Source organism: Thunnus albacares, chromosome 13 (assembly GCF_914725855.1).
Source record: "Thunnus albacares chromosome 13, fThuAlb1.1, whole genome shotgun sequence".
In the NCBI taxonomy this organism is placed as follows: domain Eukaryota; kingdom Metazoa; phylum Chordata; class Actinopteri; order Scombriformes; family Scombridae; genus Thunnus; species Thunnus albacares.
Genome location: NC_058118.1, coordinates 28,711,179 through 28,736,399, shown reverse-complemented (window position 1 = coordinate 28,736,399; position 25,221 = coordinate 28,711,179). Strand labels below are relative to the sequence as shown.

At 37.6% G+C, this 25,221-nt stretch overlaps 1 long non-coding RNA gene across 1 annotated transcript; it reads left to right on the top strand.

The window, feature by feature from the left end:
- The first annotated feature begins 18,321 nt into the window (after positions 1-18,321).
- On the top strand, positions 18,322-24,800 carry LOC122996222. The gene is made up of 3 exons (XR_006406962.1): positions 18,322-18,498; positions 23,071-23,073; positions 24,789-24,800. It is a non-coding gene; the product is annotated as an uncharacterized LOC122996222 (long non-coding RNA).
- The last annotated feature ends 421 nt before the right edge of the window (positions 24,801-25,221 follow it).

The following is a 25,221-nucleotide window of genomic DNA, read 5'->3' as shown; positions in this document are numbered from 1 at the left end:
GCTACAGTGGCCGTGAAACTCACAAAAAAAAAAGCATGAAAGGCCCTCTCTAGAGCCAGTGTTTGGTTTGTCCATTCTGGGCTACTGTAGAACAACATGGCAGCTTCTGTAGAAGAGGACCCCACTCCCTATGTAGATATAAAGGGCTCAGTCTAAGGTAATGAAAACACGATTCTTAGTTTCAGGTGATTATACACTAATTAAAACATACTTATGAATGTTATATTCCGTTTCTGCCAAGTCTGTTCAGCTAGATGCCATTAAATTCTATACAGTGCACCTTTAAATGCAGACCAGTTTAAGCTCTCACCTTCATGTTATTTGTCAAACTATTTGTTTTTAACAATGTTCTAGTGTCACAATTGTTATATGTTGCTGTTCTTCTAATGTTTTTTGCTAAAAAAAAAAGTTTATAGGGTCTAACTGTTACTATCACTAAATTCAGGAACAAGGATGGAGAAGCTCGACTTCCTCCACGCAGAACCAGAGCTTGTAATGAATGTCACAACAGAAATGGCCTTACATGAATTACAGACTATGATGAAAAATATTGATGAATTGATGAATTTTGAAAAAAAAGTTTTGTCATCCTTTAATGATTGGGCGAAAAATACGTAAAAAAAAAAATAGATTTTTGTGGGGGTTTTCTGGGTTTATTATTATCAATATATTATCTTTTCTATGATATGTTATGTTTGTGATAGAGTGAAATAATCATATTAATAATCAGCTGTGGTAGTCTCATAGTGTCTTCACATGAGTAGTGCAAACTGTTGGTAAAACCTATTGAAAAGGAATTCAGAATCAAAAACCCATTCATTATAAGCAACTCTTTATTTTCCTTGCAATAGCTGTTGACTGACTCAGCTCTACCTTCCTTACACACTGGGATGGCAGGCGTGCAACTATGGAGTCCTTGGCTATTTGCAGGCAGCAGATAAACCAAGAGCCATAAATCAGAGGTTTGTATAAATGGATATGAAAGGCCTTTGCAGTGAATGACTACAGTTTCACAGTCAAAGAGAGTTAAAGAAAGAAAAGAAAGTTAAATTAGACTGGGATTCAACACAGTTTGCTTTATGAACCATTTTTTGTAAGACTTTTTCCTTCTGTATGTTTCCCCATAATTTTTGCCTTAGGGTTATATTTTCATGAATTAGCATTTGCCAGTTTAGTGGTAAAGGCATTAAGTGGGCTGGAACGCAAAGGTATTAATTAAACATTAAAGCCTTGACTTGAACAATAACAAGACATTTCTGGTAGTGAGGAGCCATTCCTCTGCCTCCCATACCAGCATCATGGATAACTGCAGAAATTCAGACCACCACCACAACTATTCTCCTAATTAATGTAATTGGTCAAGTGATTATCATCACCTCGTGAATACTTCGGTTAATGTAATGATGGGTGTTTCAGCACTGGCACATGACTCTAAATTATCTCCTGTTAGTGTTTCTTTGGCTTTATATATTTACTTAGTTATTAAAGCCTTGTTCATAATTAGAAGGTCAAAGCAATCGCTTTTTCCGTTATTGATGTTGCTATCATAGGCAAAGTGATAACAAATGGTTGTTTTCCTAATTTTTATTAAATAACAGGCACGTGTGCAAAACAACCTCATATATTTGTGAAAACCCAAACACTGGTTATATTATTTTCACCACTTTCCTCATCTCAAAGAATTTAAATCATAAAAACTCAAGAAGGCAGGAAGACACATGCGGATTTGTCACTTCAGACTATTCAAATTTAATATCTTTTATATTAATAAAATCAAAACTTTGAACTTGAAAATCTTACAGGCAACAACTCAACCACTCGAACTTCAAGGAAATATATTATGCCTCTCATGCTTGTGAATGAAAACTATTCTACATGCCTACACTTGTACACACATTCCCAAAGATACTGTACAAATGTCAAGAGCACATATTAATGAACAATTATATCTTTACAAACATTTTGCCCTTATGAAATACATAAGCTACCTTCACATTCATCATGTACTCTCAAACATAAACATACATCATGAGTGATAAATATGCATTATAGACAGTGCTTTTACTCATGATGATTTATAGCAGCCTTGCCACTGCAGGCAAAATCTGCAAGATGGATTGCTGATGGTCAGATCTGATTGTATCTACCATTCAGTTTGGCTTTCAAATATCAAAACACGCTCTCCTTTTTCACTGCAGGACTGTTCTCTCTCTGATTCTCTCCCTCCCTCACCCACTCTCCCTGGGGAAAAGCATGGTGTTTTTCAGACTTTGCCTTTGTTTACCTGGTTCTTTGTTCTGGGCTGTCACATTATGTCTCTAAGTGACGGTATAGCCTCCCTGCGGGCTCATAATGAGGAAGTAAGGGTGGCACATGGCCTTGTTTCTTTACATAGGGGTTATCACCGCATGTTAGGGCATGCCTTTATTCAAGTGTGGACTTATTTGGCAGTTGACAAATTTGACTTTTATTCCAGCTTCCATGATAACTGTCTGTATTTATTGAAAAAGGGGGTATATATCTGTGTATTCTCTACAGAAGAACCTTGCTCAGAATCAGTATAAGATTATATCTAGTTATTGCGTATTAGCTGCAATGTTTTTACAATATCAATGAAATATTACATATTAAAGTAAAAGTAAAGAAAATCCATTCAAAAAATGGATCACCGTCTCCACATTAAAACATAGAACCATCACATCTCTCTCTATATGGTGCAAGATGGAATTGAAAGTATACCCTTGCAGAACTTCCACCCTGTGGTGCTTTCACAGTGTTCCCATCTCAAAACAGAAGTTCACATCTGGACTCCTGCGATGTTAGACTGTCCAATCCAAATTTGTGAACATCAACAGCTCTCTTAAAGCAGACAAATAGTGCATCTATTTGAGCTTTTACATTTGATTGAAGTGTAAAACTGCCACAATGCTGTGTTTGTGAATACTCTCCACAGGCAGATTCTGTTTATTTGAATGATGTCATCAAGCCTTCACCTGCTAACCTGCAAGTCTGACAATTTGATGTTCACTTTTATGCAATTGAAAATTTGGCCCATGCGATCCTGTCAAAAAATGTTGAATATGTTGCCTGAGGGTTAATACGTTGTAGTGCCACTTGCACTCAAGTCAGCAAAGTCATAAGTAAACCAAATCCTCCCCCTCTTGATTTTTCTTTTTCTTTTTCTTTACCTCCTCTTGGAGATGTGACTAAATACAAAAGTTCTGCAAAAGAAACAGTGCTCTTCAGAATCAGGCTCTTTCACTTTCTTTGACAGCTTCCTCATATTTCCCATAAATCTGAAATGCACACAATATTTTTTGTGATATCACAAAAGGAAAACTCTCATTGTCGTATGTGCAAATAACAGTGAAGATGCGATTGAGGGTGCAGCCAGTGACTTAAGGTGCTATTGATTTTTCTAAATGAATTAAAACAGTGGCTCCAAAATGTTGTCATCACCATCTTGTGATCACAATGTTTTCTCCACATTACTCAGGCCTTACTGTGATATACCACTACTCATACTGCTGCTACTACCGACATCCCTGGTTGTATAATAACTTGTGGCATGCATTAAAGTCAGCAAAATGCTTCACCTAAAAACAGAAGAAATAGAATAACTTATAGATATGTTTATGGTCTAATCTATGAGTTCTATGAGTTATGATAGCATTGTATACACCAGAACAAGGCAACACCAGGGCAACAAATCGGAGCAGTCTGACAATAATATTTGACTGAAACAAACCCCCAAAACACAGATAAATTAATTGATTGAACCCATATCGCAAGTTGCAATGAACCATATTTTTCCTTTAAAATTTCAGTCTTGGTTGACTGATGACACCTGTGATTACTGGTGCTAACAGGAAGTTTAAATAAAACAAATCCCAGAGTTCCATTCAAAATGATACTTGCAGCAAATGTGCCTTTACTAGTATGTGCAGAATCCAGTGATGATAAGGCAGCCTCTGCCAGTAACTATGACTATATAACTATAGGGAGGGAAATTTTTTGGCCTCTTGGGGGCAGCGGAAACAAGCTGTGAACACAACACTGATATTTCATCACCTTTTAAGTTGATATGGTGAACTTGTTAGCAAACAGTTGCTTATTTACACATCCAGTAGTTAAAGTTACTACAAGGCACTTTTAACTGGTTGTGAAACAGTCTCATGATACCTCTGATGCCTCTATATGACCTACATAGGCAAACAAGACCATCAGCGAGAAGACTGGCTTACAGAGAGAGGGAGAGAGAGAGAGAGAACAGCAGTGGTCGAGCGAGCTAGAGAGTGAATGAAGAGAGCAAGCAGTGGTGTAGTGAGAGCAAAGGAGTGAATCTGAGAAATAAATCGTTATTTTCTGATTGTTTTGCAAAGTTTACATTCTAAAGCACTAGGGATGTGCAGAAAGCCCAGTATTTGTATTTGTATCTGTATTTGTTTAGGCAGCAAAATTATTTGTATTTGTATTTGTATTCGAATAAAAGTGGAAAGAGGCTTAAAAATCCTGTTTTCGTTTTTATTACGCTTTTAATTTTAAAAAATTAAAGTGTTACAATAAGTGTTCATAAATAAATTACCTTATGAAGACGACTGCGCTGACTACTGAGCTAAAACTTCACTCATTGCCTCATTACAGACAGACCTCTAACTAACAAATATTTTTTAAATATTTGTATGAAACAAATATTTGTAAAAATATATATATATTATTTGTGCTTTGCTGAATAATGTATTTGTATTTGGACACACCCCTACAAAGCACAAATAAACACACCCACACCTCTGCACACCTCGGCACAACCCTGCAGGAAGGTGCCGCATTGCTGGATTTGGTGTGAATGCAGCCTTACATGTATCCTAGGTGTATGAACAATACTAAAAGAAAGTTTACCTTGTTTCACCAACGTCATATTACAATTATGAATCTTCCATAGCCACAAATAGATACCTCATTGCTATGCATCCTGCAAATACCTATGTATTAGAAACTTCCACTTAGTTCCAAAATAAATGCACGCATTACCCAAGATCTTTACAACACAAGGCGGTTCCTTGTGTTGTAAAGAGAAATCCTGGATCCTGGAAAACACTACCGCTTTTGTCCACAGGGGCCACCAAAATCAACACAAATTGAAAGTTCCTTGTAGTATCTTTAAGGAGCAACACTATCATTCATTTGGTGTTGTGTTTCTGGCTACCTGGTGAATGTAAGTCCAATATTCACTCTCTTTTAGCTCCTTTTTTTGTTACTAGCAAATCCTGAGGGAAATATCTGGCTTTTAAGCTGCTAAATGAGAACAAAACTTTGAAAGCAGTGAGAGTGAACCAAAATAGTAAAATTGCAGGTTGGACAGTTAAACAATGAGCTAAAACTGTGAAGGCAAGGGGAGCTGCAGAGTTACTGATAATTCCCTGTTGGTTCATCACTACAAGCAACACCTTGTCATTTGATCCTTTAAGGATTATAACTAAAGGATTTTCTCCTGAAATCTGCAGAGTATATTACATTCCATGATGCAAAATTATCAGACACAAAGAACAATACACTGACAATTTAGTGATTGGGTTCATTGAATATTCTCAGTAAATTTCCTGACACTCATTGTTGCTTACAGTTGCATGTTCACCATTTTCAGATCCCATTCCTCTGCTTTCCTCCTCATGGTTTGTCCTGTTTTTGACAGAAGCCATGTGCTGTTTCCTTTGAAGGTCCAGCAAAATTGCTAATGCTTTGCTTCCAGTCCCTGAGGCCTGCAGGATGTTGCCATTGAGCCTCTCTCACACAGTTCTTTTCTAATAGCTCTGCCCCATTAACTGCACTTTCATAGCATTCATTTCCGCTTGTAGTTTGTGCAACCCTGTTGACAGCATGGCAATAGACCATTCAATTCCCTATAATTAAAGTTATGTCTTGCCATTAAAAATGAACTCTAATAACAATACAGCAAATTGGGGGTGTGACTGAGGTCAACTGGCAAAACATACTGAAATACAATAGGCACATTGTAAATGGACAAGGGAAATTACTGCTTCTTCTAAGAAATTACTTATAATTATGTGAAAAAATAACTCTCCTAGACAGATAAGAGGTCTGTACCATCAATTTTTGGCTTTTGTTTGAGACTTTATTTGAGTTAAAGCAATCACACCACGGTCACATCAAATTTCACTCACTATTAATGTCACTGAAGAACACGGTGAGATGCAGTCTGATTGAACTTTGACCTGTGAAGGTGCAAGACCCACCGATATCAAGCTGATTTCATGTTTAAGAGTTGCTGTCGCAGTTCTGCTGAACTGACAAGACAGCTCTCAATGCCTTTTGTTAGCAAGTGAACTGCAGTATGTGCAAGGATGCTTATCAGGTAGCATGATTTTAAACGTACAGGGTGTGCAGTATTGAACAGAGAAAAATTCTTCCTGCTGTGATAACGTTCCAGAAATATACAATCCTAATTCAAATTAAATATATACCACTGTGCAGCCTGTCGGCATCTGATAAGCCTTCAAACTGGACTTCCCGAATCATAATCTTCACTCCAGTATCTTTGCTGTGTTTTGCCGGAGGGCTATTGTTGGTATGGCCTAAAGAATTTAAGTACAAATTTAACTTTTGTACTTTTATTGACATTTCTTGTGGTTTTCTTTATGACATTTTAAGTGATTAATTTTAGTACTGAATTACCAATGAGTTTACGTATTAAAACACATTGCTTTGCTAGTTTTGTTATGGCACAATTAACGCAACATATATTTTGGTTGCTCCCAGTATCAGCCTGTATAAATCAGATTAGTTTAGTGGCTGAAATTTCCCCTCATTTATTCTCAGATTTGTAACATTGTGCAGACACCACCAATAACCATGTTTCCTGTCAGAAACCAGAGCTGTAGAAGTTTAATGTCTACACCCTGTCAACTCCCAATTAGCCTTAAATGTTTTTAAAATATACCATATTTGCCTCAAGAACATATCTCTCGATATCACTGAGAAAATCTAGTCTCATTTATTGTAATTTCACATATTTTCATAATTGCTACATTCATGCCTTACCATGGTCATCCATAGGTCTCACTATCCTGTGAATTGACATACTGAGTTAACTCTTAACTTGAGGTTAGATGACTTTGTGTTTTTCAGTTCTTAAAACTGTAATTGTAAAATATTGTAATTTTAGTCACCACTATGTCCCTAAGCTGTCCAAAGCACTGACATAAGCAAAAAATACAAAGAAAATCCATAATTCCTAATACCAATTTAGCCCGAAAACTGTAGATATGGCTGTGCACCAAATGTGCACAGTCACAGTGTGTCAGTCTGCGCACACAGAACAGTTTGCCTGCTCCTATTTACTCCCAGCTCACATTAGGCTCTCCTTCTTGCATCATTAAATCATTTCACTCAAACATCGGGCTGCTGTTAAGAGTGGAGCCATACCAACAACTAACCAAATTTGTTGCCTCCTCCCTAGCTAATTCACCATAATCTGGCCTCAGCGGCTCATTTGCAGTGAGGTATATTTTCTCTTGGTGACTCAGGACTTCATGCATAATGACATCGGTTACCTCTTGCTCCACACTGCACTTTGGTGCAGCATTTGTCAAAGAGTGTAGGGATGAAACACTGAAACATATTATGCATATGTGCTGATATGAGTGCTATGAACTAAATGAATTTGTGTTATTTCAATAAGTTCAATTGTTGAAATTTGATGATTGAGAGATCGCTGCTGCTGATGGCTTACAGGTACATATGTGATGAATGAATGACATTTGGGGTGCTATAAATCTCCATGGTTGCTTGTTGGTGACACAGACATTTTGTGAAACTCAGTTCCAGGGTCATGCATGTTTGCATAATTTCAGTGGCTGAGGCATTTATTTCTTTGTCTCGTCACCGGTGCTTTCTTTTAATCATGATCGTGGTTGTTAACCTAGCCATAACCAAGTCGTTATTATTGTAACTGTGACAACAAAGGTCCCAACCTTAATGAAGTGATCATTTAAAACCACACCATGATGTTTCCCTAACCCTAACAAAGTTGTTTCTGTGCCTAAACCTAACTGAACCATAATGATAGCAGTGTAAGATCAGAAAACACTTTTATTTTTTAAATGTCTTCCGGTCAATAGTGGTGTTTAATTTGGAGAACTTGTGTAGATATCAGTGATGATTAATGTAGGACTCATATACTATATTAATAAAATGAATGTAAGGATCATATAATGAGGTCTAAGTACAGTTGTGCTCATAAGTTTATATACCCTGGTAGAATTTGTGAAATATTGGCCATTTTTTGGAAAATATGACTGATCATGCTGAAAACTTTTGTTTTATTTAGGAATAGTAGTCAGGTGAAGCCATTTATTCTCACATAATTGTATTTGCCCTTTTTAAATCATAATGATAACTGAAATCACCAAAATGGCCCCGATCAAAAGTTTACATATCCTTGAATGTTTGACCTGATAATAAACACACAAGTTGATATACACATGTTTAAACGGCTATGAAAGGTAAGTTTCCACACCTGTGACTTGTTTGATTGTAATTAGTGTCTGTGTATAAATAGTCAATGAGTTTCTCAGCTCTTGAGAGACCCTGCACATTTCATTCAGGGCTGCTCTGACTTTACTGGATACTGAGCCATGAGGAAAGCAAAAGAACTGTCAAGAACCTGCAAGAAAAGGGAGTTGAACTTTATAAATCATGAAAAGGATATAAAAAGATATCCAAAGATTTGAAAATGCCAATCAGTGGTGTTCAAGCTCTAATGAAGAAGTGGAAAATGAAGGGTTCCCTTGATACAAAGCCACGGTCAGATAGACAAACAAAGATTTCAGCCACAATTGCCAGAAAAATTGTTCAGATTGCAAAGAAAAACCCCACATGTAACTTCAGCTGAAGGTTGCATGTGGTTGCATACATGCAAACATGCATAATAAGGAGGTACTTGAACAAAAATGGGATGCGTGGTCAAGTTGCCAGAAAAAAGCTGTTACTGTGCCATATAACAGCCTGCTTACGATATGCCAAACAGCACCTAGACAAGCCTCAAAACTTCTGGAACAAAGTTATTTGGAGTGATGAGACCAAAATTGAGTTTTATGGTCACAACTATAGACACTATGAATGATACACATCTTACAGATTCTGCTAGGGTGTGTAAACTTATGAGCACAACTGTATTAAACATGGCACCTTCACAATGGAAGGTACAGTATGCTGACACTGGTGCTCAAGAACACTCAACTGGCAAAACCTTTTCTTGGGATTTGAATGTTATTAATTAATTTTGTGTTTTCCCTGTCCAATATTTCCTTTCTCTTTCCAAATACTTAAAGAGACTGGATGCATTTACTTGCCATGCTGAGGTGAAAAGTAAAACTGGAAACACCTGAGTATTGCTTCCTTTCTGTGTATGGGCTTTTTTGAGTTGAATTCCTTTGGGAGACTGAAGCCAGAGCCGTGTGACAGAGGACTCTGCCTTTCTCCAGAAAATAAAAACAAACATTACACTCAGTGCTTCATTTCAGTTATGAGGCAGTCAAACTTTAAGGGATACACCACCTGTCCCAGGCTACAAGCACACTAACTGGCTGCCTGGCTGTTTGGAAGCAGCACAGCTGTCTGCAGAGGAATGAAATATTCCTGACGTTTTGCATGCATCTATTATCTTCCTTGTGGGAAAACAGCATGAGTCCTTTTGGGTAAATTGTTCCCTCAGTTCTAATCCTTGCGGAGGCATCAACAGTAGACTGATGTAGTTCCCTCTGAAGTAGCAAATGGAGCTGTGCTGTCGTCTCTGCTAAAACACAATGCAGCACAGATAATTTGAAAAGACTGAAAAGAGACTTGAATGCTGCATGGAAAAATCACTGTGCTGTATGGCTGAGAGCAAATCATGTCCATCCTGTCTTACCTGTAATTGCCTATCGAGACGGAAATCACAAGGCCTATTCACTTTTATTTATTTTTAGTATAAGGTAATGATGAGACTAAAACATAAAACACAGAAGCACTTGAATATCACTTATACTGGCTGGGCTCAAGTATCTTTTGTTTTGTATTTGTTTGTATTGTGTATTTGTATTACTTTTTACAAACACACACATTTAGACAAGTGGCTGAGACATGAGCAGCATTATTGAGATACTTGACCATGTACTTGTATTTAGCTAGAGGAGTATATCAACAGATCAGGGATGATCAAATCATTTCTGACTGACATTGGCCGAATATCTTTCTTGAGAACTTCTGCTTTTGCAATCTAAGCCTAAAAATTATTAAAAATGGAGACATTTGAGGAGGTTACTGTGTTGTTAAGAATATGATATGATCATGGGAGAAGCAGCAATAACAAGGTCTATATTAGTTTCTCTTCAAATCTTTCCGCTATTTTTCTCATTGTTTGTTCAGAGTCTGACCTTACCACACACTCTGATGTGCTGCCCCGCCGCTCATTTCTTTGTAATGACCATTAAACAATAGAGACTGGAGCCCAAGTACCAAAATTTAGCAGAATTTATTTTCTTGTACAAGAAGGAGTGTTTCACACAGGATGAGGTTACAAAGAAAAAGGCTCCCAGTGGAGCGCTTACAACAAGGTTTTATACACCTTAAGTGGGCGTTACAGTTCTTCTCTTAATCTATCAAAATACAGACTTATAGATAACATGTCTGTATTCAGTTCTGCTGTTCAGGAGCCATCTTGCCCAACTGACCCTCAGATTACATGTCTCATCCTGTCTGTGACGATTTTTAATTTCTACATCTTCCTCTTTACAAATATAATGCTGAGTCTGCTGATGCTGCAGAGATGCAGTACAGGACAGGAACAACTCATCATGATCTAATAAAAAAATAATAACACTCATGCACAGTGTAATCATAATTTTTATAACAATGATAAAACCAAGTTTTTTCCCCTTGGGAGCATGATTGGGCTAAGAAAAGATGTACTGCCGTACTTTGCTGTCTGCCACAATGTCTTTTTTGATACTACCACTAGGAGTCACCAAGGTCATAAATGTTCATATGCATGTAAGGCCTTGAATATGGGTTCAACAAAATCGACAGGTTTCATCCACAGAGAATTCCATAGAAGTCAGTTGGTTTTGTGTTCAATTGGACATTTTAGCACTAGACTAAAGGCCATGGGCATAAAAAGGAATATGGCAAACCTTGTGGCAATCTTGTTATTTTAATTGAGATACAGTATGTTACTCAGGGCCAAAGTATTGAATGGACAGACGGACTGATCTTGTGATCCGCCGACTGACTGACGTACATCACAACAAAAGTTATGCAACCTAAAACACGAACAATGTTTTTTAAATAACCTGAACAGTGTGAGGATTAAACCGGAAAAATAAAACTGTCCCTAAAGTGATGAAAACATAAATTCTCAACAGCCTTCCACCTACAATAGAGAAGGCACTTAAGCTGGCCATTTGCTGAAACACCCTGGCTCCACATCTCACACTGATATCATTGTCATATTATGTAATTAAGGTTGATGTGTACTTTTCATTAATTGCATGTTTAACTCCTGTGGTATGCTTCCGTCTACAGATGAAGACAGCTTTGCTTTTTTCAGCTCCTCAGGGTTTTCAAGTGTTGGCTGCTTGCTAAATGGTGTAATAATGACTCATCTGGCCCTAGCTGTTTAAGCCGCACAGAAAACTTTTTCAGTAGTTTTCTTTGTTGCCAGGTTCATGTAATCACTTGAAGAAATCTGTTGAAAACCTGAATATAGGCCCTCCATAAAATCCAACCTTCACAGAAGTATTTCTCAAGAGATTTTTACTGCTGCTGGGAGTGGTTTGTAAAGAGACACATGTATAGCTGCTGAGGAGATATTTTTAATTTCAACTGTTGAACTGAGTGCCCATAAAATGAAATGAACAAGTCAGCCCCTTTGTTATGAGCACAGCAGACTATATAGCTGGTTTGATATGCATTAGTTTGATAAAATAAGCATTTATATTTATGAATGCTTCTCATTCAGTAGCCTCATATATAAGGAAATTACTTCAAAGTGCCTGAGAATGCACAGGCAGGTCGTTGTCCATGCGCTGTGTAGTCAAAAGGCCACTGATGTGGTAGCAATGAAAAATGTTTATTTCTGCAATGCTATTTTTAGGTTCTGTGTTCATATTTTCAGCCATCTCTGTAATATATCATGAGGTCTACAGTAACAATAAAGCAGTTCTCATCCACACTGAACATGGGATGGTTTTAATAAGATATATGAATATGGTTGTTCCGTGTGGTGGTTTTTTTCTTTTTCTTTTAGCTTCTTTTTTATTTATTACATACTCAGTCCACGCTCAGCAAAAGATGAATTGTAAATACCAGCTGTTTTTGTAAATGTCAAATGAATCAGCATTTTTATTTATTTAGTATATACATGTGTATATGTATGTGTATATTTATGTATTTTTTTATGAAATTACACATTATGTACACTTAAAGCTGAATTAATTGTTTTTTGACCACTTGGAGGCAGCAAAACAAGATGAAAAGAAAACATCTGACATATTATCAACCTATGAATTGTAATTATAAATAAATTATAATTGTAATGTTAGCAAACAAACTTTCACAGCCTATGCATCCAGCAGCATGGACCAACTAACCTGCAGCTAACCCCTTGTTCCGCCCACTCTCTGCAGTGTGTACAGCATTCCTATGCTGGAATATTATATAGCCTCAGATTTACTCTTATTAACAATTTAATTGAAGGATATGCACTGTGCAGACATACATGGCATACTGACCCTCTTCAAAACAAGGCAATGTCAGATCAGGTAATAAAGCTGGATCCATTTTAAAGCCCTTATAATGTGAATTGTTATCATGCTTTAGTAGATCATATTCCCATATTCCTAAACAAAGTAACAATTCATTGAATCCCCATAAACCAAATGCCATACAGTGAACCTGTGGGTTTTGAAGTCTCTAGAGGGATCTGGGGTCCTCAGGTAGTTGCTTTCTTTGCCTGTTCCAGCAGACATTGAGCAGTATTATAATTAATTAGGACTCCATGACTCCATATAATTTGGTTTGTTTAGTTCTGGCCACCTGATGAATGTAAATCCCATTTACACTCTCTTTATAGCTCTGGTTTGGTCTCCACCACCTCCTGAGGGAAATATCTGGCTCTTTAAATGTTACATATTCCACTTTCTTCACCAGTTAGTGGCCAACTTTGTCTGTCTGCTATTTGGTATCTGGTAGGCAGGGTACTGTGGGTTTATCTGAGCTTTTTTGCTGAAAACCAGCCTGCTGCTGCTGCTGGAAACAATGTTGATAGGCCCTGTAGAGCTGAGCGGAATTGCAGAGAGACATTTTCTGTGGGTTTGTCTCTATAAGCAATCCCTGTCACGTTACACAATGTCAATATAAAAATATTGATGTGTACCTCAGTTCTTAGATCCTTGCTCCTCTTCTTTAGTGCATTCTTAGAATAGAGTGGCAGCAATACTGAAAATTGCATGTGAAAAAGTGTGGAAGGAACTTTCATAAAGCCAGCACTGTGATCTTTTCATTTCATAGACTTCACTTTCTAACCAGCCTTTGATGTATTTTTTCAAAAATGTCATATGTCAATAACTGCTGTGGTTTAGGCCTTGTGCCTTTGATGAGCTGTCAGTACCTGCAGGCTACCAAACATATATTACCAGGTACTTGGAATGAAGCTTACGATTCATGTTTGCACTGAGTTTCATGTTTACATTTACAGTCTCTTGATGGAGTTAAATGCTTCAGGTTAAGCAAGGTATCAGCACTACGCAAACCTTGGATGAACTTGTCTTTCCAAGTTTGACTGAAAAAAAGTTCAATTTCCAACTTTACTGCAAGGCGTTCTTGTCTGCAAAGATTTGTGATGGAATTGCAGCAAAGATCAAATTCTTTCTGTTCTAAAAAATAATTGGTCCGTCCCTTTGAGACTGTTGTTTCTTGTGGTGACTGGCTCATTGTTTACAATAATTACCACACTATCAAAACCAATTTAAGAATATCACAGTGATGTGAAAATACTGGATTCAACACATTTATTTCGCTGAGAAATTAGTTTTAATGACATGAAAAAGCTAATAAAATAAACATTATTGTTCCAGTTGCAGACAAGGAGCCCATTCTGCTTGACTTTTCATTTTGGGTGCGCTGGGTAATTTCCATTTCCTGGCAAAACCTTTGTCTTAGACTTCAACTCACAGGGCCAGTAAAGTAGGGTATAAACTGTGAATTGCTTATCTTAATTAACTCGACAATATATTTGCACTTAGGCATCTTTAATTTTCTTACAACTCCCCTGACTACTTTTACATTGTTGTACATAAACCTTTATTTAATGTTGTGATGCTCAGTGACTTCGAGACAAGGATTTTTTTCTATGGTATTGCAGTTAGTTTTTCCTACATTTCCCAAAATGTCATTCACACAACCCTCACAAGAAAGGGTATGTATTTCTTACAGCCAGTACATGCATGTGGAATAATAATATATATATGATACTGAGATGTTAGATGTCAGTTCAACAAAACAACACCAACAGACTGCTCTGCGCTCCTCGTATTAACAGTGCAGGGTAAGTGCAAAGATAATGTCTCAGACCAACAAGCTACAGATTCTAGCTTGTTACGTCCTTCATGAACAAGCACCTGTTGCAGCAGTTTGATATGCAGCATCCAACTCCTTTTTGTATAATCAAAACTCAGACGTGATATATACATTGCTAGAATCAACTTTGTAGTGATGGCACGATATTCAATGACCTTTGAGGATAAACACCCATGAGATTGTTTACATATTATATTAACAAATGTGCTCCTTAAAGCTTCAGATCTAATCATCAGATTTAACTTTTTCTTCAATATCAAAAGTAATCCAGGTGATTATTACATACATACAGAGTTGCATTTTGTGCATTGAAACTGAAACTTGAAATTCATTTAATTGCAGAATAAGACATTTATAGTTTGCATCAGACTATTTACCTTTCCTAGTAGTCATCAGCTGTGTCAACACCATTGCAGTGGATTGTATACACAGTTTTAGGTGCTACAAGCTTGTTAGTGTGTGTTGTGTGTCATCCTTTTTATCGCCTTTGAAGTTAGTTTTATGACTCCTATAGCATTGCTTTAAGCAGAACGAATAGGCTTCACTGAAGAATGGACAAGCATTTTTCTGGTGCAGTTGAACTGCAGCCTCAATAAACCTTTTAGAATCTCGTTACTTTGTTAGTGAGTATGTCTCTGCAGCATCACTACAGTTCCATTTATTTTCAGAGCTTGGAGACCTCAGAGAAATCCCACTACAAAACTGTACCTACACTCTTAGAAGTAAGGGTTCCAAAAGGGTTCTTCTTGAAGGGCTGAGTTTCTACCCAGAACCATTTGCTTTTGAAAATCCCTTTTTTGATGAAAGCATTCTTCAAGGGTTCTTTGTAAGACTAAGGGTTCCAGTAAGTACCCTTTCGATCCAAAGAACCATTTTTGGAAGAAAGAGTTCTTCAAGGATTGTTGAAAGCATGGGTATTAGAAGATCCTCACCCTTAAATATTCAAATGTTTACCCATGTTTCAAATAGTATTTTTAAATGTAGATGTATCTGGAATCCCCTTAATTAATTTTACTTGTGTTCTGCCATAGTCTTTCTTTACTATTATTTCATGCCATACAATAGTTAATTGTGTACCCGTATTGAACAGACACTATGTTGGTTAGTCCCTCTAATGTGAGATACGCTGTGTATAGGTGTTGTAGACTGTGTGGTGTTGAGAGACCATAGAGACAAGGGTTGAGTTTAGGGGCATTTGTCTGTTGAAGATCTTTTGGTCTTTGAAGTTTTTTGATAATTGCTAATTCATGATGTACAACACTTAACTGGTGCTCTTGTAAAGAGTGGCTAAGAATACAGTGCATATGTATAATGTAGCTACATGAAATGCTCTCTGGTGGGAAGATCATGTCTTGAACCCTGGGGTTTAGTGCGTGGGGCCTGGGAGATGGCTGCCCTGTTGGGATTAGTATGTGGGAGCTGAGAGCTTGTTTCCCTACGGATTGCACCACACGGTCTGCCCTTCTCTACAAAACAGGTGTGACATATCAGTAGTGATTACTGTTCACACATTGTGTGATCACCTGTGTATGAATTGATACTAGAAGCTGGATTGAAGTGACAGAAGATCATAAACTTCAGAGAATCAAGGTAAGCTAAATCTAATATCTTATTTCGGCAAGCTTGACTGAAGCTTGACTTTTATGTGAAAACTTTGTGGGGTTCCCTCACTTCCACCTGATTGTGTGCCAGTGGAGGCTCTTAGTATAGGAGTTGGAGGATAGAGATTTTTAAATTAATTTTTTCTCATTAAAAATTGTTCAGATGTTTTCACAATGTCAACATTCAATAATTTGTTGCCTGATCTGTAGAATACAATATGGTTCTTCACAGAACCCTCAGAAGACAAGAGGGTTCTAGATGAAACCCTTGAAATATAAAAGGGTTCTTGGTGGAATTCCCTGTGTGGGTTCTAGATGAAACTCTTGAAATATGAAAGGGTTCTCAATGGACCTCACTGTGTGGTTTCTAGATGAAACCCTTGAAATATAAAAGGGTTCTTGGTGGAACTCCCTGGGTGGGTTCTAGATGAAACCTTTAGAAGGTGAAAAGGCTCTGGATAGAACCCCTAGTGAGTGTTCTGGGTGAAACCATTACACCATGGAAGGGTTCTCTGTGGAACCTCTCATAGGGGTTGTGAGTGGAACCTTTCACAGACGGTTCTAGGTGTAACCCTTTATGTTGGATTCTAGGTAGAACCTTCTGAAAGGGTTCCAGGTGGAACCTTTATAAAAGGTTCTACCAGGAACCAAAAAGGGTTGTCCTATGGGGACAAGCCGAAGAACCCAATATGGTCCTACTCAGCACCTTTATTTCTAAGAGTGTACTGAGCTCACTCCTTTTGTTCTGGAAGGCAGTCTCAGGTGCCGACTGTGTGATGAGATGCTGTCTTAAATCAGGGGCTAATTACACACAGATTGCAAGCTCAAATTCAGTGAAAGGCACAGTGCGAATTTGCCCCTGCTTTCACCCATGCAAATCAAGCCTCATATGTTATGAAAGTGGCGCAGTGCTGTGTGCTATCCACATGTTGTATCTGCCTTTCCAGGTCAACAGGACTGCAGTGCAGGGAAATAGGAATACCAAATTAGGTGGAGAACAAAAGAAAAATAAACATATGGGCTGAATCTTTCAAGCAGGTGGCACTTCTGGACACACCCCAAGTAGTGATGTCATGTCACAGTAGGCGTTTCAATGACTGACAGCATGGAAAACATCTGCTTTGAACTCACTGATTGCATCTATTACAGTGAGAATTCACAGGAACACTGGGACTATAAATAAAATAAATAAATAAAGAGTGAACCAAACTTCGATCATGCGTTCAAACAAGTGATGTGCGGTCAGGGCTGGAAGGGGAAGGCAGTCCCTCACCTAGGCTAAAGAGAAATTAGAGATTAGATTAGAGATTACATGATAGTTGTATCTATTGATCATTATTTCATAATTTGTCTCAGGATTACACATACTCCAGTAAAACTAGTCAGAATAGTTGTTTTAAAAGTATAGTATTGTAATAAACGTTAATTATTAAAGATTTTTAGGCAGCGTAAAGCTGCCACCACCTTTGTTAACCTGGTCTGGTCCAGTGTCAGAAACAAGAGAATAAAATAATAGCCTTTATTAAGAAATGTCAATTCATTAAAGACACCCCAGTAAAAAGTCCCCAAAAAGGTCAACTACGATAAGCATAGGCAGCTGCCCTACAACCCTGCAACACAACACTACAAGTGAATTACGGTAAATTTTACACACAACCTGGAAGAAACAATACACACAGTATAAGGCGCACGGCAAACAGTACTCTGCACACTAATGTAATGTACCAAAATGCACATTAACCAATAAGGACCACTCCAAACTGTAGACAGGTCAAAACCCTTTCTACCAGTAGAGGAGAAGCAGAGGGCCCCCTTAGTCACAGTGTTGCCTTCCAGTGGGTCCTCTACAGGTTGTCAAATTATTAAAAGTCTAAGATAAATCTTGTATAGACAAAAACAAGAAAACTCTTAACAAGACAATATGTAAACATTAAACATTAACACTTATCTTGCCTGGTCTGGCAACAGGACACCCCCATGGGGTGCGAACATCAAGTCTCCTGTAGAACCAGGAAGCACTCACAAAACGATACCAAGGCAATGACGGCAGACGATCTGCTCGAGATGGCATGACGGCGTAGGGTGATGTGTGGAATCACGACGATAACAGCCCCGTGATGCACAGGCAAAAGGCACTTTCTAGTCCCCAGTCCCTTGCTACCTAAAAGAGGTGTCTAGCCTCCCCTCCTAACACAGGAACAGATACCCTGCTTTATTGTCTTCACTGTCGGCAACACTAAAAGTTGTGAACAGCACCCTCCCTGTTCTCCTCCCAGTACCACAGCCACAGCCATGGAACAAAGCAGTCTCACACGCTGTCCGGCTGTTCAATGCACACTTTTATCCCAATGTGATTCTCCCCACCCTCTTGGCACAGGTGAGTGTCATTAGTAATTAATTCTCGGCATGTGGGAATTCTTCCCTATGAGTGTCCACAGGGAGATAGAAACCCTCCCCGACATTTCTTCACTACAGTATGCTCCTTTTGCCACCTAAAGTCTAAAGTCTACTGTTACTGAATACTGAGGCAGAGGCTATCTGTGGCTCTGTCTGCACTAAGGCCAACATTTTTGCAGATTTGCACATGCATAGTTGGTTCTCACACTGTTGAATGATCCAGTTGAGGCAAGCTCCCAGTAACAGCGCCAGGCTTTGAAGCCAATTGATAGAGTCCAAATTGTGTAATTACAATGTCATGTGATGCTTTTGGGCCCAAAAAGACTTTTTCCAATAGACTTACATTGTGAAAGAGATGTCTGTAAATCAGCTGATACATTTTTTTGAGCGTCACAACCCCTGTGAAATGATTCATTTCACTATCAGAATTTGATACATTCAGTCCTATCACATTTCAAAAGTCTAGAAGAGTTGCATGATTGAATTGTTTTATCCCCTAAACCAGAAGTTAGTGGTCTCTGCTGGAGGAAGTCTCTTGTGAGCATGCTCCATGGGCACATTGGGCCCATAGAGTGTGTGCAGTATGATTTCAGGAAGTGTTTTTTTGGCTTCATGTGACCCTGAGCAACTTTCATAGGAATGAAGAGGGCCCCACCTCCAACGCTGTATCCAGTTGTCTTTATATATCCATGAGTTCAGGCACAGACTGACCTTGCCTCAGCCCTACAGTCTATGGCTCTTCCATGCCACATGACATCCAGTCCTTCTCACTCTGGACTGTACACTTTTCAGGTGATGTTGCCTGTTACAGACTTGAGTGTGTTTATTACGATCTGCCGGGGCATCATGAGTAAACTAACCAGTTAACTTGTTACATGTAGCGATGGCTATTAGGTTTTAAAGACCAGTAGTGTCTATTAAAAGAACATATTGACACCATCTACAGTTTTAAACTTTTTTTCAACAGTTGGACAGAATAATATAGCTTCCTTCCCTAGTTAGCTGCTAGCACTTAGCATAGACAGCTTAAGAGTGGCAGTCAGCATGGATAGTTTTTACTTAAAAAGATTGTCAACATTGTCTTATGAAGAAACATATGAAACTGAAGAATAAACCTAACAAGGAAGACTTTTACAACAAAATCACCAACATCTTTGTCCAGAGGGATAGGTGCATGGACTTTGTCTACAAATAAAGTAAGTGCCCCCTTGATTGGTTATTTATTGGTTTATTTTTTACTTTCTCAACCCTTTTATTGGCTTTGTGTGTGTTGTCTAATGTTAGGCTACTGTGTGCTGACAGCAAGATTTCTCTCTTTTTTCTTAATCCCGGTGGTTATTGGTGCGCTTTTGTGCACTGTGTAGTAGTGAATACGTTTTTTTTTCTACTTATGGTGCGCTGAAACCAAACTCTCTCTCTCTCTCTCTTTGTCTGCCTTTATTGTGTTGTATAAGTCTACAATGTGTTAACACATTGTAAGCTATATGTGTCCATTGATTAGATTTGATTGTGCATTATCTCCACATCTGACTGACTTTGCAGTAGGCCCCAGGCATAATTTATTGATTTATAGTTTAACTAATTTTATCTATACATTTGTAATATGAAGTCAGGCTGCTGCGTAAATTGAATGTAGACGTATGCCACATTGATAGGTCACTGCCTACCCAGGCAAAGATTTCACCCCATGTTACTGGTTCAAACTTGTTGCAAGTTTTTGCTAGTTGAACTAAGGAATCCAAACTTGTAAGAACAGGAGGATGCAGTCTGCTCCATCGGAAATTCAGACAACAGCGTTTTTGCTGACATCATCAACTAAGCTGGGCTCTGGTGATTACACTTGAATACAACTGTACATCTGTTATACTCACTGTAATATATATATATATATTTAAATAATAAAAATATCTCATATCAAACACAATACCTCTGTTTTCATTTATATGTATTTATTAACTCTTTTCAAAGTGTTGGAAGATTTGTATATACTTACAGTTCATAGTTCCAAAACTATTCAGAGGCAGTACTGTTGTACAACTGCCCAATAAAAACATGAAACTTGACTTTCATCTTCAGCAAAACCAGTTTGGCAGCAACAAGTTAGTTTAAAACTTTGAGACTTAAATTTATTCAAAAACAATTATATCTAAATTTTGAAACAAAACACTACTGACATATCAGAGCCACGGGTAAATTACCAAAAGGCTTACCAGAAGGGGTCAAAACTCCAGGGTCTCCTTGTATCGATGTAGGTTTCAGGTCTGTGTATCAATATGTTTTAACCAGAATGTATCTGTGTGTCAGATATCATAACAAGAGCGATAGGATGATAGAGATAGGGTGAGGAGTGTGACCATCAATTAGTGGCAATTAGGTTTTCCTTCTGTCCATTTCAGATCTTGGGACCATGAAGAACTCTATTCCATAGAACAGGCAGACTTCTATTGTATTGACAGCTTGTGGACATAATTTACATATTCAGCTCCAGTTGGGGAGTTGTTCACTTTTTATGACCAACTTTTTTTTTTCTTAGTAGTTTTACACCGTTCATACAGAAAGACACAAGTACATTTTAACACAACTGACTGACAAATAATTGCAGGAACAGAAAAACAAATTCAGGAAAACATGTTTTAAAAAAAGAATAAAAACACATCTAATTCATCCACCCACACACTGCAATCCTGCCACTTTGCAATCCATGGAGACTTAACAGTTATATATACCTCAATAGTCACTTTTAAATACATTTTAACTGAATCTATGTACATACTGTTCGGGTCAAATATGACCCATTTTAACCGCATGATTTGGTGGATCTGTTATTCCGAGATGACAGGAGATAGTGAGATGAAGAGAAAGTATTAGAAGAGGAGAACAACATAGAGAATATGGAGGAAAGGTCCTTGTAACTTCTCTCATGCACAGGCAACACCACCTTCCCCACACAGCAGCTGCAGCAGCACAGTAGTCCCAGTCTTGCCCTGATCAATCTGCAGTCCCACAGTCAGTTTCCAAAAGGGGCCAAAAGAAGGGGACAAAAAAAAAGGACTGTAAAAGTAATTAAAAATTAGAAATTTGCAAACCAATTTGTTTTTTTGTTTTATAACTAATACATTCAATGCAGATTTCACTGTGTACAATTGACAGAAAAGGAAGGCATGTGGATTACAGGCAGTGTTGATTGATGGTTTTAATGGTTATAATGAAACTTACCATTTAAAAATGTTGTTGCATCCTTCACTTTCAATACAATTCATAGAAATAATTATGACTGATTGTCCTGTTTTAGATAACATGAGATCATAATATAGTGTGATGGTGAATGTATTTTCTTTGTGAGCAAATAGTGTCACATTGCTTTCTGAAACATTAATAAATCACCAATTTATTAATGACTGATAAGATATCTGTGGATGCAAAATGCATTTGGTGTTCAAAATTTGGTATAAAGACTAATTATAAAGGGATACTTGAGCCAGGTCAAAATTAATCCACTCCATACTGTGAAGGGTCAGAGTATGAACAGTATGTAAGGAATAAATGTTCTCCAGTTTTCTTTCTTCTGTTCTGTGGAATAGAAGTGGAGCAGCTGTCTAAATATCAGCTCTTGTCTCGTCCTTAAGAACCTTGACAGATGCAACTGACATTTCTAAAACTAAGATTGTGAAAAGAGGACACCAATTGTTTAGTATATATACCATAGACTGTATAAAAATAATGGAGTTAGCCACCGTGACGCCACCCATTGGTTTGTGGATTCACGTTTTGAAGCCTAGAGTTTGGCATTTTTACTGTTGCCATCGTGGATATTTGCAGCCAAAAGTGATGAGAGGTGACCATATTTGGATGAGAAGTTGGACCTGACCCTAACACCAGTAGCTAGCTTGACTAGCATGGTGCATCTACAGTCCATGGTTAACTGTGATAATGCTAATGCCAATGCTAATTTTCACTAGCGAAAAATGAGCTTAAAACCATTAAAACAAAATGTACTTACTGGAAAAACTGAACATCTGACTCCTTAGAGAGTCTTTTAGTACAACCAAATGCTGAACAAGACATTTTTTGGTGAACAAAATGTTACTATTAACTTTCATGAACTAAAAACATATTGAAATAGTGATGGCTACGGCTACATCTATACTGTGAATCTGGGGCTACACCATGGTTACATTACCTAACCATCGTTGTCGCCATAGTAGGGACTTGTCGATCACAACGTAGCCACACCCTAAAACATACCCTGCTTTATCATCAACTTTAAATTAAATGGGGCCATAATTTACGAAATGAACATCATATTGTATTGAAGAAGACTTGAAACTAGCAATTGAGACCATAAACTCATTAAGAAAGTGTTTACTGAGTTAAACAAGTCAATTGAGAATTAGGGTCATTTTCTCATTTTCCCATTCAATTGGACCTCTTTTTGGAGCCAGTGTTGCCCCCTGATGGCCATTAGAGAGAATGAAGGTTTAAGGTACTTCCACATTGGCTTCACTTTTCAGACCCAGAACTACCCGCTTGATATATCCTGACAGATTAAGAAATGAATGATTTTGCAGCACAATGCTTGGTACACAAAAAATGTGTTGGCTCCCCAATAACATATGAAAATATAAGGTCACTTAACACCAAAAATAATGAACATCTGGACACTCATCTGGACAAAACATGTGGATAAACAGTACATGCAAATAGATATTTGATTACAAGGACTTGGGATAATCTTCCACCTAGTTGATAAATAGTATCTATGAATCATTTTCTACTGTATTAGTTGATGATTGTGAGTATACAAAGTTCAAGTAGTATTGTACTATACAGTCAGTGCATACTTTGATAAATCTAGTATACCTATACCCACTATACCTATTTATTCACGCAATTTCTGTTGCATTTTATGATAGATATGAGATGAATGAACTCAAAATTTCAACCATGGGATGCCAGTGGAACTCTTTAGGTTTGCATGGCAGTGTGTAATTGTAAATGAAACAAAAAGATGAAGTGGGTAAATTATATCATTTTACTTACTGGAAAGTCATAAGACCATTGTGCTTTATCATATCTGAGTTTGTCATTGAGAAAAATACATGGCTTTATTTCGCATAAGAATTTATTATGAAATATTGGTGTTATTAATATTATACCAATTTAACTACAATTTGCATAGTATTTCTACCATTTTCTTAAAATCAAATAAGCAATTATTGGTCCAAATGTACTCTGTGCATCTCTTTATGCAATGTGCCATTGAAAAATACATCAGTAAGCCTGCAGAGACACAATATTTTTTCAAAATTTCCACCCAGGGTACATTAATCCTTTCCTTAAACCGTTTTAATGCTCTAAGTATAAAAGACTAATGATATACTTCAAAATTAGGAACATTGAGTCCTCTTTTTTTTTTATCATACTGTAAAAATCATGTATCTAATTATTGGGTACTGTTCTGTCCAAATTAATTTTGAAAGTGCATTTTGTAATTTATCCCAAAGCCAACAATTAAGTCTAAATTCCTGAATACCTGAATTAATCATGAAACCAGATATTAAACTAAACTTGTTGAATGTTTTTCAAGGCAGTGGCCCATCATTACTGCAACTTCAAACTTGTTGGACAATTCAATTATTTCCCACTGGTTTTTATATTAAAACATATTTTATATTACATAAATATTCGCTTTGGAATAGCATTACCATAACAATAACGCCTGAGCTGGCACAATTTATTGCACTTTATCTAATGTTTATGTATTGTCCACTGTGGGTGATTCAGATTTTCCAAACTTATGAACTGGCAGACTACCACTAACATGCTTGGGATATGAGCTATTGTTTGCTGCCATGTTCTTGCATCAGGATGCCCTTTTGTCTGCATACATTTTTTGTCTTTTTGAATCTGTCTTGTATTGAGCGTCAGTTGACCATGACTACTGTCCTGTCTTTTTGGATCTCTATGTCTGGTCTCACTGAAATATGTGTAATACTGCACATGATAAAAATAATTTCTTTTGAGGTGGAAGAAAACCTTCATCAAACAGTGGAGAACATGCAAGCTCCACACAAAAAGCCCCAGTCAGTCCTAGGGGCTCAAACCCAGGAGCTTGTTGAGGTGAGACAACATTAGCCAATGTGCCATGGGTTACAGCAGTGCCCTGTGCGATTTAGTTACGATTTACACTGGTACAATTGTAAAATGTAAGATTACTGATCAGAAATTGTCAGTTACTACAAGTACTTTCTCTTATTTGTCACTACCTTGCCAATTTCGTCATATCTTCACATTATCTTACACTTCAGCCAGTCAGACTGCTCCATGAGGGTCAAAAAAGCTTGTAAACCACACAAAACAACCACTGATATTTATCATTCACTAGCAAGGACCACACCATCAACGAGATGCGTTTGGATGACTTATTGAGGAAAACAATTAATGTGCATAGTTCTTTCAGTTTCTGACTGCATTGTGGGGAAGCTTATGGGGAATCCGCCGCAGCACCCGGGGAACAGCGGACCCCCTCAGGACCCTACAAAGGAGAGGAAGAATCATGAAGAAACAGGAAGAGAGAAATAGGGTGGGA